General features: G+C 37.5%; 1 protein-coding gene across 1 annotated transcript in view; it reads left to right on the top strand.

The window, feature by feature from the left end:
- Nucleotides 1–17,717, top strand: part of PRKN (parkin RBR E3 ubiquitin protein ligase) — a 1,229,863-nt gene that overhangs the window by 343,414 nt on the left and 868,732 nt on the right. The window lies entirely within an intron of this gene.

The raw sequence follows: 17,717 nt of genomic DNA on the forward strand, positions 1-17,717 counted from the left end.
TTGTAGGTAGTGCTTCACCCTGGGAACATAGAAAAGAGATGTGGGGAGCAGGGTTCCTGACCCCTTGAGATGAGGTCACTAGCGAGCCATTGCCATTTTTATACTAAATTGAGGCTGTTGCCCTTGAGATGAGTTGAAAAATGGTACAGAGAGTTTTAATCTTACCCAGGACTAAGAAAAGAGGCGCGGGGGAAATGGAGGTAGTCAATTGCTTAGAGCTCTTAATTAAGAAAGTATTTGGTGACCCTAAATCCCAGAATTCATAACTTGTGTTAACCAGCCAAATAGAGTGTTAGAGAAGAAAAGCTATTTGTCTGGATCTCTTTACATCCAAGGGTTTAAATTGAGAGCCTAAACTGTGTCAGCAGCTATGGCATGAGGGCTGCAGCTACACTGTCATTCAGCTGTCACTAATAAAGTTGTCAAAAAGAACATTTCCTCCTGAAGTCAGTCATTTAATTCAAAACTAATGTTAATCCGTATGTATACATGGATAACATTTTTCCAAATTCAAATATCCAAGGTCTGTTTGGATTTGCATGCTATTTTTTTTTTCCTCCCCAAAGCCCTGGTGCATGGTGGTATATCCTAGTTGTAAGTCATTCTAGTTCTTCTATGTGAGCCGCCGCCTCAGCATTGTAACTGACAGATGGGTGGTGTGGTTCTGTGACTGGGAAGCGAACCCAGGCCACGGAAGCAGGAGCGCCGAACTTGAACCACTAGACCATCAGGGCTGCCGTGCTAATTTTGTTTTTAAAATTAAACTAATGGGAAATCACCCAGTGGATATGAAAACCAGTAGTGATTTTGTTTGTTTTTACATCAGATGCAAGGAATTGAATTAATCCTACTTAATTAGTTCACAGCACAGTATTATCCTTCGTTCATGAGAGGTATTTTTCTTGTTTTATTGTGTTTCCCTTCATCTCAGATCCATACTTTCATACATATACACAAACACACGTATATATGGCATTGTAAAATGGGGACCTTTTTAATTGTGTACAGGGATCAGTAATTTTTTGTATGTATTACTTTATACATATAAAAGTTTATTATGTGTATGCAACTTGTAAAGCAGAATGAACTGAACACCTGTGGACTTGCCATGCAACTTACAAAGCACTGCTGATGTTGGTAAAGATTTCTAGGTCCTGCTTCTCAGCTTAGATTTTACTACACGTCTTATCCATAAAAAACATTTGGTTACTTGGGCTTGCTTTTTTATGGATTTACTGAGGTATAATTGACATACCATAAACTTCACATACCCAGAGAGCACACATTTGTTAAGTTTTAACATATTCCCAGGATACCATCACCACAGGCAGAGTGGTAAATAGATACATCGCCCCAAGAATTTGAGTGTGCTGCTTTGCACCTTCTTCCTTCCACCTGCCTGTTCCCTCATCCCCAGGCAACTGCTGATCCGCTTTCGGTAACTCCAGATTAGTTTGCATTTTCTAGAATTGTATGTAATGGAGGCGTTCAGTTTGTACGCCTTAATCTGGCTTGTTTATTAAGCACATTTATTTTGAGATTCATTCACGTCGTTGATGTATCATTTCTTTTCGCAGCTGAGTGTATTCTATTGTGTGGAGTCACTACAACATGTTTACCCGTTCACCTGTTGATGGACGTTTCTTTTTATCCAATTTTTAGCTGTTACAGTTTTATAAATAAAGCTACTATGAATATTTGTGGACAAATCATTGAATAGACGTATGCTTTCATTTCAAGTAGATTAGCTGAAACATGTGGTAGGCGTATGTTTAAATTTAAGAAATTGCCAAACTCTTTTTCAAAACAGTTACTATTTTGTATTCCCAACAACGGCGCATGAGAGTTCCAGTTACTCCACATCTTTGTAAATATTTAGTATGATGAGTCTTTTTAATTGTAGCCATTCTGATAGGTTTGTAGGAGTATCTCACAGCGGTTTTAATTTGCATTTCCCTAATGACTAATGATGTTGAGTGTCTCTTCATGTACTAATTTGCCACCCATATATCTTCTTTGGTGAAGTGTTTGTTCAAAGCTTTTGCTCAGTATTTTTAATTAGGTTGTTTGTTTTCTTATTATTGAGTTTTGAGAGTTCTTGTATATTCTGGATATAAGTCATACATCAAATATTTGCTTTGTAAAGAAATTATCCCAATATTTGGCTTGTTTTTTCATTCCCTTAACTGTGTCTTTCAAAGAACAGAAGTTTTTCATTTTGATGAAGTCTAATTTATCAATCTGTTCTTTTCTGGATCTTGCTTTAGGTGTTGTATCTAAGAAAATTTTCCCTAAACCAAGATTATAAACATTTTCTCTATGTTTTCTATAAATATTTTCTCTAGCTTTAGTTTTTACTGATCCATTTTGATTTCATTTTTATATGTGGTGCAAGATATAGATCAAAGCTCATATTTTTACAATGAATATTACTATGTTTATAAAATTTAATTTTCGAATCTTCATAGCCAGGCCAATAAGCACACAAAAAGATAATCAGCATCACCAATCATTAGGGAAATGCAAATCAAGACCACAATGAAATACCACTTCAAATCCATTAGGATGGCTATTACAAAAACAAAACAAAAAACAGGAAATAACAAGTGTTGATGAGGATGTGGAGAAATTGGAACTCTTGTGCATTGCTGGTGGGATTGTAAAAATAGTGCAGCCACTGTGGAAAACAGTATGGTGTTTCCTCAAAAATTTAAACATAGAATTACCATATGATCTAGCAATTCCACTTCTAGGTATTTACTCAAAAGAATTGAAAGCAGAGACTTCAACAGATATTTGTACACCAGGGTTCATAGCAGCATTATTCACAATAGCCAAAAGGTAGAAACAACCCACATGTCCATGAATGGATTAAAAAAATGTGTATAATGGAATATTGTTCAGCCTTAAAAAGAAATGAAATTTTGACACATGCTACAACATGGATGAAGCTCTAAGACATTGTGCTAAGTGAAATAAGCCAATCACAAAAGGACAAATATCATATGATTCCACCTATATGAGGTCCCTAGAATAGTCAAATTTATAGAGACAGAAAATACAACAGTGGTTACCAGGGGCTGGGGGGAAGGTGGAAATGGGGGGTTAGTGTTTAATGAATACAAAGTTTCAGTTTTGGAAGATGAAAAATGTCTGGAGATGGATGGTGGTGATGGCTGCATAACAATGTGAATGTACTTAATGTTGCTGAACTGTATACCTAAATATGAGTAAAATGGTAAATTTTATGTTATTGGTGTTTTAAATATATACATATGTACTAAATGACCTTTTTCTGTGTATCTAGAAATTACTGGTCATAGTAAAAAATGATAGTTGGTATCTCAGGTCTTATGCTCCTTCTATTTTTAAGCAATTTCAAAAAAAAAGAAAAAAACGGTCTGCCTTCTAATTTTGTGGAAGTCAAATATCAAATTACATTAGCTACTCTTTTTTGCAAGTAATGAATTGAGGTAGAGAAAAAATAATTCTGGTATTAATATCTCTGTTAATTAGTAATTGCCACGTCCAAGGCTTTTGCATAAGCTTGCCAGATAAAATATAGGACACCAAGTTAAATTTGGATTACAGATGAACAACAAATCTGAAATTCAAATCTAACTAAGTGGTTTGTGTTTTTATTTGCCAAATCTGGCAACCTTACTCTTGAAGCAATTGGTCTTAGGTAATTGGTGCTTTCCCATAATTCATAATCGTAATAACTTGTCTTAGCTACTTTAAACTACTACTTTACACTTTCTCAATCATTAGCTGTATTCACTGAATTAATGGGATAAAAAAAATTTCCATTGACTGTTCAAGTATTTCCTAGCTAAATTAAGCCACTTCAAGAACTAGTTTCTTGTTTTGAAAAATTGTGCTGCAGTCAGATCAATTACCATTTTTAGCACATAGGAAATAAAAGATTTCAGTTTAAGGAAACATTGTTTCCTACTCGCATTCTTTTTAATCGTTCTTGGTGTCAGTGTACTCTGTTTTATAAAGTAGAAGTGATAATGACTTTAAGATGTAAAAGATGACAAAAAATAACAATTTTAAAGACTCTGTTTTTCAGGAAAAAGAGGTGTATACAGGAGGGAAGGATTCTTTTTAAACAGATAAAATTTTAACCTTTAAAACCTACAAAAAACATTTAAAATTTTTGGGTTCTGTTGACAAACCGAAATACCCATTTTGGTATTACCACAGTAAAATTTAGAGATCTACTGTGAAGGTAGCATAAGGATTTGGTTTCAAAAAACCAATTACGTAATGAAGACTTGCCTTGGCACTAATTTGTGTGAAAAGCATCTAGGGTTTTAGCTGATCCCAAGTTCAGTATGAGACAACAGTGTGGCAAGACTATAAAAATGTGCCTCTAACCCTCCCTCTGTTAATCAAAGTATTGTCAGAGGGGTATAGTCTGGAGCAATGCCTGACACATGGAAAGCTCTAAATGAATATTTATTGGATGAGTGAAAGAATGAATAAGTGAATGAATTATTCCTTGTTTTGGCTAGTGATTCTAAAATACAATGTCAGCTCTGGACAGAACTTCACTTTACAAGGTGCACTGACAAACTAGACAGTGGCCACAAGAGGACTGTCTGGAAATAAGGAGTCGGGAGCCCCCGTTTCAGTGAAGGAACCTCGGGAGAATCCTTGGAAGGAGTCTTCATGGGAATGTGCTCACATTCTTTGGTTACTTAAGGGCCCTCATGTAAAAATGTTAATAAATCTATTTAAATTACTCCAGAGAGCAAAATTAGAATGGTGGGTAGAAGTTACTGTGAAGAATATCAACAGGGTAAACAATGTGGTCATTAACAAAGTATAAGTCAGATTTATGCCTCTGGTAATTTTTAGTATAATTGATGGGTTTAATTGAGCCAACAGATATGGAGGTGTGGTGCAAAGAGGCTGATCTTTAGATTCCCACTCTGTCACTTATTCGCTATGTGATATTGTACAACAGTCTCTGATCTTCCCTTTTCTCAACTTAGAACATGGGGGTAATAATATCTGGTGGGTAGCATTCTTGAGGAGACCAAATAAATTTTTTATGAGAAATATCTGGCATGTAGTAGACATACTTCAGAAAGTAAGTTCCACACAGGACCTTTTTCCATGTCTTGACTTGGATGGTGGTTATGTGACTATTCACTTTGTGATAATCCATTGAGTTATTTTGTGTACTTTTATGTGTGTGTGTTATGCTTAGCAATAAAAATGATAAAAAGTATTTTAAAACTTAAACCTGAAAATATCCAATGCAATAGCCTTTACATCAGCAGTAAGATTTCTTTGTTAAAAATTTAATTTTGCACACCCATGTTCATAGCAGCATTAGTCACAATAGCCAAAAGGTAGAAGCAACCCAAGTGTCCCATGATGGATGAATAGATAAATAAAATGTGGTATATGCATACAATACAATATTATTCAACTTTTTTGAAAAAGGAATAAATTCTGATAGATACTACAACATGGGTGAACCTTGAGGATATTATGCTAAGTGAAATGTCAGATATAACAAGATAAATACTGTATTATTCCACTTTCTTGAGGTATCTAGAATAGCCAAAATCGTGGAAAGAGAAAGTAGAATAGTGGTTGCCAGGGGTTGTGGGGAGGGGAAAATGAGGAGTTGTTGTTTAATGGGTACAGAGTTTCAATTTTGCAGGGTGAAAAGGTTCTGGAGATGAGTTGCACAACAATGTGAATATACTTAGCACTACTGAACAGTATAAATATGGTTAACATTGTCAATTTTATATTGTGTGTATTTTACCACAATTAGAAAAATTAATTTTGCCTCATTTCAACAGAAAAAAATCCTTTTCACTTAAATACATGAATAATTCTTTCTTTTGTTTGATGGAATGGTTGATCAAGAGAATTTTAAGGTATACATGTGATATCATCCATGTTAAAGAATATCCTTTAAATTGTAATTCCTTCTGGCATCTACTAAATGAAACATTAATTTCCAAGATAATGTATATGCTGCCGTATTTAAAGATATTTGATTTAGTATTCCTAACCTAAATGTGCTAGCCTTCTAGGTGCTCCAGACATGCACTTCAAGGGAAGTCCTTGAATCCTCTGAAATGTTATGGAAAATGTTATAGTACCTATGTGTATATCTTTTGGGAAAGAGAATGTAGCTTCTATCCAATCTCAAAGGCTCTATGACCTCTAAAAAGTCAAGAACCACTGATGTAAATGAACGTCACAGAAGCCCATGAGATAATTGTTTCACCGTTTGGGACTGTTAGAGGTGTGTTATCTCTGTCATCTACTACGCTTGTCCTGAGGAGTAATTAATAATGGCGTGCCGTTAACTTGGCAGACACAGGTGGTGTGTCGCCAGGGTCAGCCTGTGCCCGGGACTGTTAAACATCTCCACAGTGACTGGGATGATGGAATAGGTACATGCTCACCTCGTATGAGGATGTCGTAAAGTCAGATGGGTTAGCAAAACCGAGGGGGTTAGGATCAGAATTCAGAATGCTCTTGACAGGTTGGAGAAATGAACACAAGCCAGTTGCAGTGAGGTCAACAAAGGCAAGAGCAGAAGAATAAAGATCGGGGGGAAACATAGGCCAGCAAGTCTAACGGAAAGAACTGACTGAGGAAAAGCCAAATAATGAGAATTCCAAGGCTCATGACGAACAACAGGCTGAGGGCTCAGATAAAGGTAAAACTCTTATGAGGAACCTGCTGCTGCAGAGGAGCTATACCAAGAGAAACAGAGGTATTTTCTCTCCCACAGATGATCTTGAATCATTGAGATTTCCTCATTTGGTTCAATGCTGATGATTTCTAAGTAGTTACCTGCATGCATTATTCTATTTTTGAAGCAAAACTTCTGTATACAAACATATTTGCACACATATGCATAGTGTGTAAGTGTTATGTGTGTATGTGTGTATGTGCATATATGGGTGTGCATTAGCCAGAATCTTGGTTGTGTATTTGCTGTTTGGGTCTCCGAAGCTTACAAAGGATGCTTGGGGGAATTTTGGAAAATTATTCAGGAAGGGAAAGCTGATAATGAAAGGAAAAGGAATATTGAAACTTGAAAATTAATCATCTCAAAGAATAGAAAATAAATGTATGGAGATGTGCTGAAGAGATCATGGCAAGTGGCTATGCTCCATGATTTTGTTGAAGAGAACAGAGCTTCCTTCCCTTCCCTTGGAAAGGATTGAGATCATTGGAATTTTCTCACCATAAGCACTGGAAGATTTTAAGAATAGGACTACATATAATAATTATCCAAACGAATTAGGATTATGCGTTTAAATTAGAGTCACTTTTATTTTCACATGTTAAATAGATTTTACAAGGGGGATACTTTAGCAATGTTCCTAAATTTTCTTTTGTGTGTGAGGAAGATTGGCCCTGGGCTAACATCTGTGCCCATCTTCCTCCACTTTATATGGACGCCGCCACAGCATGGCTGGACAAGCGGTGCGTCAGTCCTCAGCCGGGATCCGAATCTGTGAACCCCGGGCCACTGAAGCGGAGCGCGCAAACCTAACTGCTGTGCCACCGGGCCAGCCAGAGCAGTGTTCCTAATTTTAAGCGACTCTTCATAGCCCTTTTGACAACTTCAGTTAATTAGATCCAAGTGGATGAAGTTTGTTGTAAGTTAACTATCATGAGTTGCCAGGTACAAACCATCTCCCATGAAGCATCATTCACAACTTTCAGTAAATACGGTTTCTACAATGAACATTTTAACAAATCTATTTTTAAAAAAATATTTTAAATCTCGAAGTTATAAATCTACACTCCTTCAGACTAATATAATAAAACTTCAAATATTACTGGAAAATTAGTTCCCTGGTTAGCAAAGAGACTTAAATGAAACTCACCTTTTTGATAAGATACCAAATACATATAGTTTTAACTTAAACTTAGTAGCTGGTATTCAATATCCATCAACCTCCTCCTGTTAGTTAAAGGACAGCAGAAGTCTTTTCTTGTCATAACCCCTGGTCTGAGTCTCTTATTCTTTCATAGTTTTCATTTCAACCATGAACTTCAGGCTTACTGTCTATGACCTTATTTGTTTCTAGCCAAGACTCTTGAAAAATATGGCATTTGTAATTTTGTTTTCACATTTTTTAGGTAAAAATTGTCAGGAGACAGAAGAAGAACTAGATGATTGCCAGATAACTTTTCTGATTCAATGGTTTTAAATTTTCCTTTAATACTGGAAACTTAATGATGATATACTTATTTTTATTAATAAATATGTAATAATATAATATGCACACTACACATAGCCAAAATATTTGCTATGCATGTTTCAAACTACATTGACCCTAAAAGTATGTCAGTTGTTTTGAATTCACTCTTCCCTTTGAATTATATATAAAAATGTCATATGTCCATTACTGTATAATTTCCTATTGCTGCTTTAAAAATTACCACAAACTTGGCAACTTAAAATATCACACATTTATTCTCTTACATTTCTGAAAGTCAGAATTCCAAAGTTAGCCTCAGAAAATTAAAATCAAGGTGTTAGCAGGTCTGTGTCCCTTCTGGGGGCTCTACGGGAAAATTCATTTCCTTGCCCTTTCCAGTTTCTAGGGGCCACCTGCTTTCCTTGGCTCATGGCCCTGATCACTCAGACCTCTGCGTCCGACATCACGTAGGCTTCTCTGACTCTGACCATCCTGCTTCCGCTTATAAGGGTCCTGCTTCCGCTTATAAGGGTCCTGCTTCCGCTTATAAGGATGTTAGTGATTACACTGGGCCCACGCAGACAATCCAGGATAATCTCCCAGTTCAAAATCTTTAACTTAATCACATCTGCAAAGTCCCTTTGCCATGTAAGGCCACATACTCACAGGTTGCAGGGCTTAGGATATGGATATCTTTGGGAAGGCCATTTTTCAGCCAACCACAAGTACTGGTCATATAGTAATACATTCAACTAAAGACATGTATTGATCCCCTGCTAGCCTAAGAACTGTTCTAGGCAACTGAGGCCTGTTAACTGCCTTGAAGGATGTTTCATTCAAAAAGGGTGAGAGTGAGGGACGTCAAAGAAGAAATCAGATAAATGAGCAGGATAATTTCATGATGATTAGGAGAAAGAAGTACAGAGCAGGGTCAGGGGATAGAGAGTGGCGGCGTAGGTGCAGCTACCTTGCAAAGGGTGATCGGTGGAGGACTGTGAGGAGCTTACCCTTGACTAGAAAAGTCGAGAAGAATGAGCAGACAGCTGTGCAGATCCCTCAGTGGTGAATGCCCCAGTTGCAGAGAGGGTAGCTTCAGTGTCCCCTGTAGGAAGGAGACTGACTAGTCTGAGGAACAGACTGAAGGCTGGCGGGGGCAGGAGGATGGCGCAGGAGGTGGAGGGTGAGTCCAGAGGAGGCCTGAGAGGTGGGCAGGAGCCAGGCATGCGGCCTTTGTGGGCAACAGTAAGGAGTTTGGATTTCATTCTGAGGGAAATGGGAAGTGATCAGAGATTTTCACATGGGGAAGGCTGTAAGTCTGATTTATATTCTAATAAAACCCGTCTGGCTGCTGTGGGGGGACGGACTGGGAGAGAAAAGCCGGAGGCCAGATAGGCTATGCCAGTAGTGTAAGTGTGAGAGAGTGGTGGCTGGACCAGGGTGGTTTTGGTGGAAATGGTGAGATGCAGGATGCATCCTAAGTTAGGGGCAAAATTTAATGGTTTGATGGGGCTTCAGCTCTTATCTTCCAGTAATGTCTATTTGCCTTCCCCTAGAACTCTTAAAGTAATAGTAATAGTGTGATAACATTAAAAATAATTTCGGGCCGGCCCGGTGGCTTAGCGGTTAAGTGCACGCGCTCCGCTGCTGGCGGCCCGGGTTTGGATCCCGGGCGTGCACCGACGCACCGCTTCTCCGGCCATGCTGAGGCCGCGTCCCACATACAGCAACTAGAAGGATGTGCAGCTATGACATACAACTATCTACTGGGGCTTTGGGGGGAAAATAAATAAATAAATAAAATCTTTAAAAAAATAATAATAATAATTTCAACAGTAACAGCTTTTTTCATACAGGTGAGGGAGAAACCTCTTCTACAGCATGAATGAAAACATCTTTACAGTCTGCAATACACCATCCAAGTAAGCTCCAAGGACTTATTTGGAAAACCACCAAGAAAAAGAGCCCTTCACCACATTCAGTGAGATGACTGCCCCAACCTTCTATATATAGATCCAGGAGGATTTTCTGGATAAAGAGATCTGATTTGCTACTTTCTATAAGGGAGGAAGGTACCATTATCATCTCCATTTTATGGTTGAAGGATCTGAGGCTCAAATGTAGGTGATGTGCATGAGGACAGAGGCTGGTGTTTGAATCGAATCCTTGAGACATGAGACTCATCAGTGGTCTTTCAAGGTCTTGGATTGCATTGCATCATTTATTCTGATTTTTTCGTGTTTATTTTCTTGATTTGAATAAAATGAGATCAGAGTATTTGCATTAAACTATCCTAGTTGAATAATATGCAGCAATAAAGGGAGAAAAAGCAACAGAATATTATTGTATGGCTGAGTAAATCTCTGTGTTAATTAGCACTCGCAGTTCTGTCTCATGTACACGAGTAAAGGAGGTCAAGGAGGGTGGGCTGCCCCAGCACCAGCAAATATAATTTGATCAAGGCCCACTTGAGGATTAACTTGTCTTTCTTATGGTTTCCAATATAGATCCTTAGTTGGTTAAAGTCAATGTTTTCTTCTAAAGAAAGCTATTTTCATCCCTACCCTTGCAACAGATGGGTACCCTAGTATTTTATAAAATATGACAGGAAAATTACATTACTAAAAAAAAAAATGGCAGAAGTAGGGAGATATGCAATAGGATAGTTTATTGGGGGAAAATAGACTAATATCAAAATAGAAAGAACAGAAGCAGAAATAATGAATTTGCCTACATCAATTTCTTCTTTCATGACCTCATCATGCTGGAGATACTGATCAATTTCACTACAAGCAATAAATATTAAAATGAAATTTTTGAATGTCTTATCAAAAGCTTCCTGACATCAATTGTTTTCACAGTTCTTTTCCCTGCAAGCATTGAATACCTCTTCATCAATCTTTTATTCCCACCGATCTTCCAATTTCTCTTTTCCCACAAAAAAGCATTTTTTTCCCTCTTCTATTTTTGACTTTTCTTTCTTAGCAGAGGTGCATGAATATTATTTTACACTCCATTGTGGCTGCATCTCCATCGATCAGGAAATAAAAAGTGAGTCTGAAGGATGTGTCATGACCCTGCAGGGCTACAAACAACAGAGACGTGTGTAATGATTCCTCGGCTCCTGGAGCACTGGCTGACGGGAAGCCCGTGTGCAGGTCTGCACAAACGACTCTGCATCCTTTCTTGTTATAACCAATCCAGCCTAGGCCAGGCATTTCCAGGAGAAGGGAGTTTTCAAAGAGCATTTAATTCTTCAATGTCATCTGCACATAATTTACAGCTTGACAAATATTTCAAAATGTCCTAAAAGCAAATGTTGCCGGCATCATTCTTGTCTGTCTAACCCCCTTGCTCTCCTAATGCACTAACAATAACTGCTTTTTATATCTTAAAAGCTGAAGGCAACAAGGATTTTCATTTTCATAATCATCTTGCATTATGACTAATGGAGAAATATTCCAGTAACAATATTGGATGTGGTTCACAACTGAGTTAATTTGAAAATTGTTCATTGTTTTCTTTAATATTTGCAATACTTTCTAGACGTTTCTGTTAAGGTCATGTCTCTGTCATTTTAGGATACATCTCCATACAGTAGAGCATAACTAGCCTTGACATGTCAGCGAAATTTATTTTTTGCATTTCCTACGGTCTAAAATTTAGTATTTTCCTTCAAAATTCAGTTCAGGTCTTTCTTTTTCTATGGCATCTTCCACTCCAACACCCAGTTCCATTTTTCTCTTATATGTATATGTTGTTTGTAATATGTAATTTAGTGCTTAATTATATCTAGTTCGTTTTGTTGTTGTTTCATATCTGAGGTTTCAAAATGTCAGCTTGCCAGCTCAAGATGACCTATAACTGTGTTTGGACTGGCCCACAGATAGTTTTTGAAATAAAAATCTTCAGTTGGTGCCAATGTTTGCAAACTAGTTGATTACACGTAAAAGTCTGGATTTCCAGTTTCACTTGAGTCAGACAACAGATCCGGCAATGCTGGGTGCTCGTTTCTGGAGGCAGCAGTTGGCTGGAACTGAGGCACAGGTGTCTCTGGATGGCCAGCAGGATCTCAGCTCACCAGGGTCCCTCTGGACAATTTCCTTTAACTTATTTCGCTTTTCTTCCTAGGCCTGTAGGTCTGTCTGAGTATGTCTATTTGACGTTTTGTTTCCTTAACTAGGGTATAAATTCCTTGAAGTCGGAGATTGTCTTATATTTTTTCTCTCTGCTTGTACTGCCTACCACAGTCCTGGACACATAAGTAGTTGTTCAATAAATTAATTTGTTAAAATACATCTGTTGTGTGCAGCTGGGCGTATACTGAGCTTCTTGAAGAGCTAGGGGAAAACAACCTCCAACCAGTTCACACAAATTAAATGATTAATCTTCACAACTCCTTTTTGAGATTCACAAGGGGTGTACCGTATAGGGATTAATTTATGGTGTGGAAAGAATAATATTTAATGAAATTATTCCCAACTGAATGTTCAGGGAAGATTTAGATACACAAAAAGTAATTACCTATATTGAAAATTGCCCTACAGGGGTTAGCACCAGCCCATCCTTTACCAGAAAGTGCCGTGGCCTTTCCAGAGAGGGGGCTGGGTCTCCCTCTTGCCCTGCAGCCTTCTAGAACCATCATTCACTGCAACGAGCATTTCCAAATCACGTCGGTGCCTTGGTCAGCACCTCTGACCAGTTTACAGATTTCACAGTTATCCAGACGAGGGTTCGTTAGAACAACCCGTCTCAGAATTCTTTTTCTGCCTCAGTATTTAGTTGTATAAGAATATTTCAAATATACCACTTGGAGGCAAGGGGATTTATGAAGGCCGTTTTCCACATATTTAAAAAAACAAACTAATAAAAATACCCCAATTATTTAATAATGTCCTAGAAAAATTGGTTCTTAGCAACTTAAATTTCTCTCTTTTTTTTTATTTCCATCCTTAAATCCTATTAAAGGATTTAAGCAAGAAAAAGATACAATATTAACACATAAACGCATAGCATTAAATACACATATAAAATATAATTTTGGATGCTGACTTCAATATACATAGAAATAGTTGAAAATCTATGTATGTTTTGTGGTAGGTAATAATTGAAAATATATAAAATAACATTTATTCAGCAATCAAATATTAGTAACATGGAGAATCTAGAAGTAAATAAAAACCTCTGAGCAGACAACATTGATTTAACAAAGCCTGAATAAGAAAATAAAACCACAGATTTTTTTTCATAAGAGTGTCACATACTCAGTTTTTATATTATTGAATATAAATATATGATAAAATATATTGAAAATAAATATATGAATAAAATATTTTATATTTATATTTAGATAGATTTTGTATTGAATATAAATATATGAATATTATTATTTTATACTCATATTTAGTTTATACAAAATTCTAGCTAACATGGATTTTGGACCGTGGGTCCAAATACTTGGAAATAAGGGAGAAGCCGGCTTGAGGCTTATAACTTTGACCCAGGAAGAAGTAAAAACAGCTGGACATCGAGGAAGGACCAGAAGCATTATATAAAACAGATACTAACAACTAAAAAAATAAATGCAATGATGAAAATTTAAGGAAAAATGTAGGTAGAATGGCGAAATAAATTACAAAGAAGTCATGCTACCCTATATCTCTCTGGATGCAGCACCTGTATCATCATTATATTAGCTTTCCATGTTCTGATTAACTCAGAACTCACAGACCCACCTGGCTTTCAATGCATGGTGTGCTGAGTATCTCTGTTTACATAGAAAGACAGAGACAGAAAGGAAGAGAGAGGGATAGGGAGAGAGAGAAACAAGTTTTAGATATATATTCTGTGATTATTAGTATTACACCAAGTTTAAAAGAACTTTCTCTAATAACTATATGCAGCCACATTAAGAAAAAAGGAGACATAATTTACAGCAGGAAAGTGGTCATGAACTAAGAGGGGAAAGTTGAGTATAACAAAGTCTCCATTTCTATAGTATGTATTTTAGGCAGAAAAACAAACTGCGTAATTAAAAGATGGAAACTGACTATTTAGGCTGGTTATGAGTCCTGCCAAAATAATAGGGGACCAATGTCATGTAAGAAATACCTTAAATCACTTAAATACCCAACAAAATTCAGAGGTGGGGGAAAGGCTAGTTCAAACTGATTATAGTCAAATACTGTGTTTATAGATTACTTGGATCACATCTCTTTCTTTTTTCTCTCCTTTCAGTGAGTTAATGACATTCATTTGAAATACAATTGAGATTGTTTCAGCTACAGATTTTTCTTACCTTCCATCTTTTTGGCTTATCTTTTATTTTTGGAATATGTGGAACATTAATGTATTTCCAAGAGCAAAATCCATTTGAAAAGTTACCCTCAGAAAAGGGTCCCCCCCTTGAGTATGGCTTTCATCCTGTTGTCCTCCTCCCTTCACCTCCACCACTTGTCTTCAACCAACTCCATGTTTCAGGTTTATCCTTCCTGAGTTTGTTTTTATGAAGATAAGCAGATAAGTGCTTTCTTACTTCCTTTCTTTCATAAGCAAAGGATAGCCAGCTATACATATGCACATTGTTTTATTAAATAGCATCTCTCTCATATTGTTTACAGAGACCTTTTGTAACAATAGAGATCAATTTTGAACAGTATTATTTCATAGTGTTCATAGAGATCTTCATTTTTTTACAGCTGCATAATACTCTTGTGCACATTTACTATACTTTACTCAAACAAATTCCTATGGAAAAGCATCACTTTTAATCTTCCTCATCCCACCATTCCTAGTACACCTTGTAGGTACTCAATACATGTTTGCTAAGTTAATGAATTAATGGTCAGCAAGCTATTTTAGATGAATCTTGAAGGATATGTGGAGTTTAGATTGACAGGAAGTGAATGAGGGTTCTGAAGAGGAATCACACTGAGCAGAGATGCACAATGAATCAACAAGAAAATCAGCCTGCCTGAAATGAAAAATTTTATTGCCAAATGGAGGGAATAGATTTGCTATCTCAGTTGAGGCCAAAATTATAAGTTCTTTGAAAACTGGTTTCAATGTTACATTTCACTGAAATTTAATGAATAAAAATTGTTGGGAAAAAGAGTATTTTTGGGCATAGTGGTAGAGCTTAACCCTAGATGGTATCAATGCTGCTAGATTTTCTGTGTTATTAACTGTTTTTATTAAAATTTTTCATTTTTTTTTACAGTGTAGCAGAACAAATGAAACTGAATTACTTTTCAAAATACGTATAACTGGTTTTATATACTTTTGATAGTTCGATCATGTTTCCAAAAGCTACCTATTTATTTTCTCTAGGATGTGTGTGTGTGTGTGTGTGTGTGTGTGTGTGTGTGTGTGTGTGTTGAGGGCATATAGTACCCATCCATAGGCCTTCAACACTATGATTATGTTCAATGAGGTTGGCAAAAGGGCACCAAAATAAGTTTTTAGGGAGTTCATAATGAACTAACTGAATAAGAAATGTTAATCTGGCAGTGAGAGATGAATTAGAGGGGATAACCAAGTAATATTCATTTATTATTGTTGTGCAACAAATTTCCACCAATTAGGGGTTTGCAACACCTGTATGATCTCATGGTTTTCATGGCTCAGGGGTCTTGAGCACAACAGATTGGTCCTCTGCTCAGGATCTCACAGGGCTGAAGTTAAGGTGACGGCCAGGGCTGGGGTCTCATCTGAAGTTTGGGGGTCATTCTCCGAGCTCAGGTGGCTGAGCAGAATTCATTTCCTTGCAGTTGTAGGGTTAAGGACCCTGTTTCCTTGCTGGCTGTCAGCCGGGGGTCCCTCTTAGCCTGTAGAGGCTACCTGCATTCCTTGACACATGGCATCCCCCATATTCATAGCTGGCAGTTCATACTGTGTTTCTTGTTGAATCTGCCTGATGCTTCAGATCTTTTTTTACCAGGAAGAACTCCATCTCTTTGAAGAACTCACTTGATTAGCTCAAGCCTAACCAGATTAGGTTATTAATCTTTTCTTAAAGTTAACTGTGCTATATGACATAATCTAATTAGGGATGGCATACCATCATATTCATACATCCTTCCCACACTCAATAGGAGGGGATTAAATATGGTGTGGTTCACTGGTGGGTCATCTTAGAATTCTACATACCACACCAGGGCACCAGGGTACAGAGATAATAAAAGGTTACTGTATTCATCCAGGTTTGGGGGAAAAGGATAAAAGGAAGAGATGCAAACACATTTTAAATGGAGGTTCAATAAGACTTTCTGATTGGCCCAAGAATGAAGAAAAGGATAAATAGTCAAAGACAGTTCAAACTGAATCAAACCGTCAGTTGAGGCAAAGACATGAGAAAAGAAAATGTCTTTGAGCGGGAGTTTAGTTTGAGACAAGTTGAGTCGAAGTTAATAGGGCATCAGAAAGAGAACATTTATGAGGCAGTTGTAAATAAATGTATTACTGTAGCCCAAGTCAGAGCTCAGGCCTGGGGAAACAGACTTGGCGTCCATCATATTAAAGGTGTAGCTGATGCTTTGAGAATAAATGTTTTATAAGAAAAATGGCTTAGAAGCCTGTTATGGACTGAATTATGCACCCCCCCCACCCCCCAAAAATTCGTATGTTGAAGCCCTAACCCCCGATGTGACTGTGTTTGGAGATAGGGCCTTTAAAGAGGGGACTAAGGTTAGGTGAGGTCTCAAAGGTGGGGCCCTGATCTGATAGGACTGTTGCCTTATAGAAAAGGAGGAAACAGACTGGGAGGTGGCACAGACGGAGGACACAGTGGGAAGGTGGCTGCCTGCAAGCCAAGGAGAGAGGCCTCTGGAGAAACCACCCCTGCTGGCACTTTGGTTTTGGACTTCCAGTTTCCAGAATTTTGAGAAAATAAATGGCTGTTGCTTAAGCACCCCAGTCTGTGGTATTTTATTGTGGCTGCATGAGCTGACTCATACGAAACCCAAGTACGGTTTCCAAGAAGAGACACATTTTGAGGGGGCAGGAGCAGCAGAGTGAGTGAAAAGCAACCAGACATCTAAGAATGCCAAGTCTGCAGTGTGTAAATGAGAGGGATCAGTGACTTGGGCTCAGAGGGTCTGGAATCCAGCCTTCGCTCCTCAGTGGACGGCGCTGTCTCACTTTGGGCAGGCCTCTGAAGCTCTCCAAGCCCCAGATCTATCACGTACGGATAATGTGTACACTTCCTGGTTATTGGGTTTAAATAAGTTTCTGTATTTCTGTAGCTGTATTGATATTGATATATACGTATACAACTAAAAGCTTTTTCCTCAGCTATAAAGCACTAGATAAATGTACCTTATTATCAATAGCCTCCAGGATTATAAAACCATGAAGTTTGGGAAACATCCATATAAAAGGATTCTCCTTCTTTTTGCACTCGTCTGTGTTTGTAGCCACACCGTAAGCTCTCTCTTCCTGCTGTTTTCCAGGTATCATCATGCGTGTCCAGTCATTTATTTTATTATGTTAATGTGTAGGTTGAAAACCAGGTAGTTATGA

This window comes from Diceros bicornis, chromosome 39, assembly GCF_020826845.1.
Source record: "Diceros bicornis minor isolate mBicDic1 chromosome 39, mDicBic1.mat.cur, whole genome shotgun sequence".
In the NCBI taxonomy this organism is placed as follows: Eukaryota; Metazoa; Chordata; class Mammalia; order Perissodactyla; family Rhinocerotidae; genus Diceros; species Diceros bicornis.